Genomic DNA, 2807 nt, shown 5'->3' with positions numbered 1-2807 from the left:
GAGGAAGTACGTTTTTGTGTCCGATTTCGTAACTTAAAATATCGTCTGCACTTATTAATTAGCATATTTGAGGTCAAACCTTCGAGTTATTAAGATTGATCCTAGAACATGAATATCCAATAATTAGCATGACGCTGCAAGGCCTATATATCTGTAAGAGGGGGCAATACCCTTTTTTATTACTCTGCAACGAGTGTTATTCACAATCATGCATGCGTATTACAATTGTTGAATGGTTATCTGTTTTGTATTGTATCAATAAATGTAGATATCAAATTTCATTAAAAATCAGTTCAGTAGTTCTAGAGATAATCGACTAAGTCTGCAAATTCTCCTAATTTCTAACACCAGTGTACAGGGTAACAAAAAAATATAGGGATCATTTTTGAATGCTTTTATTTCCAAAATTTATTTCATAAATTCGGCGATTATTCTCATTTTGTCGTCCTTCGGCATAATAGATTTGTCTACAACGCTTCGGACATGATTTTAAAGCCAGCAAAATTTTTTCCTGAGGGATTTTCTTCACCTCTTCTCTAATAGCTCTTTGAAGGTCTCTCAAATGTAGAAATTCTTCGCTTATTCAGTTTGTTTTTCAGATGTCCCCATAGGAAATAGTCGTATGGTGATGCATCAGGACTGTTTAGAATCCATTGTTCTGGTCTCAGGAATTGCACTTGCTGATCTGTTAGGAATTTCTGGGTGACCTTAGATGCATGCGATGGGGCAGAGTCCTGATGGAACACAGAATTACCATTAGGGTACAATCTGCTGTAATCATCCTTAAGAAAGGGCTTTAGTATCTTCTGTATGTAATACTCAGAATTTATTTTGGCCCCAGGTTTCACAAACCGAGGTTTGGTCACACCATGGGTGGATATGCCCATCCAAACCATTGCGCCTTTGGGATGAGGCACCGTGGTTGATGGTGTCAAGTCTCGCCTGTTCTGCCCTCGGCTAAGATATTGAACTTCAGATTTAGCATTGGTATCAGATAGATGGATCCAAGCTTCATCAGTTGTAACGAACTTTTGCCATCTGTCCTTACGGAGAAGCTTGTAGAGAGGCTATGAGCGTTGCCTCCTAATTTGCACCGATCTCTCACTTAAATGATGATATTCAGGTTTTTTATGGCATTTTTTTCTTCAACTTTTGCTTTAGTTGGTAGCTTACAACTTGCTGATTCACGTTAAGAGCTTTAGCCATGCTTGCCTGTGATGGTGGATTCGGTTTTGATGTCATTTTATGAAACTTCTGCAAATCTGATTTCTTCAATTTGCTTGGCCGTCCACCTCTTCTTGGTTTTGCATCGATCCGAGTTTTGAATTCTTGATGCGACTGATATGGGTGAGTGAATTCGCAATACCTTTCTTTTTAAAATGGGTTTGTATAATCCTGTGGCTCCATTGAAGTTCTAAAAATGCTTGTACTTGACCAATTAGCTTTTTGTCAAATTTCTTCAAAGGCGTTTTTGTGATTTTATGAAATAGTATTGCAATTGAAAGTTTAATAGCAGAGCTTTAGATCAGTATGCTATATATGTAAAAAGGTTTTAAAACTTTAATGGTAGATAACTACAAAAGTGATCCCTATACCTTTTTTGTTACCCTGTATTTATATTTTTCTTGATACACATTTACTTTAATAGCACTTTAAAAAAATAACATTTGCAATTACTGTATAATAAAAAGTATTTTGATATTTCATTGTTTTTTTTTATTATTACCAAAAACAACTCCAATTCTTAAGTCAAGTTTTGAGGTTATGGAGCTCAATATTTATTCTTTTTATTAACATTTCATACAGACGAAGTGTAATTTAGAAGGAAAAAAAACAAAAAAACAAAGCAATACATTTTTAAGACCTGCTTGTTTCTGAAAATATTTACTCATTTTAAAGATGAATCTTGTAATGTTTACCATCTTTGGCTTCAAAAGAAATGATAATATCAACAGTTTTCATAATTGTTTAAAATATTCAATTCTTAAAAATGTTGCCTTTTTTTTAAAAAGTGGACACTGTTAAAAATGTTACAGCAGGTCACTGGACAATACCAAAATTTTCTAATTTTATCTTACAGTGAAGCAGGATTGGTGAAAATTTATTAAAAAACAAAAAGTAAGTAAAAAACCGGAAACAGTAGTGCATACCTGACAACATAGGAGAAATAAAATAACGGATATTTTTCTAACCGACCCAATTTTGAGTTTACGACTACTGATGTTCAACTCTGTAGCCTTGTAATTTTGAACCCAATTCAGAAGACAAGGGAATTCCTGGATCAATTATGGGGAGAAATTTGCCCTTGTGGAAGACTTTTTGATGGAACTAACCTGCATTTGAGTTGCATGGAGAGGAAACCTACGAAAACCTCTTACATTTAGCCTGACAACAAAGGAACTTTATCCCGTGATCCGTCTACCACTGAGGATATTTCAAGTCAGCACTGTGCAAGCTGGATGCAGAATGCGTTATCCCCTGAGCCATCGCGGTTCGACTTAAACAATTAACACTCAACATACTGCAGTACTGGCATTAGCACCATCTGTTGAAGAATAAAAGAAGTATTTTTGCCATCAGTGGATATTTCAACACCAATTTTTTTTTAATTTCTTCAACAAATACGAAGAAATTTGAGAATGTACAGGTAAACAGGAGATAGTTGTAAAATACAGGAGTCTTTGTTGAACAACAGGGGACTTGACAGGTATGGGAGTGGATAGAATAAACAGTATGCAGCAATAGGTAAGAAAAATAATAAATAAATCCTATAAATACAGCATGATTGTAATAAATGAAACAAAATA

The sequence above is a fragment of the Parasteatoda tepidariorum genome, chromosome 8 (assembly GCF_043381705.1).
Source record: "Parasteatoda tepidariorum isolate YZ-2023 chromosome 8, CAS_Ptep_4.0, whole genome shotgun sequence".
Lineage (NCBI taxonomy): Eukaryota > Metazoa > Arthropoda > Arachnida > Araneae > Theridiidae > Parasteatoda > Parasteatoda tepidariorum.
Note: the sequence above shows the minus strand (reverse complement) of the source record.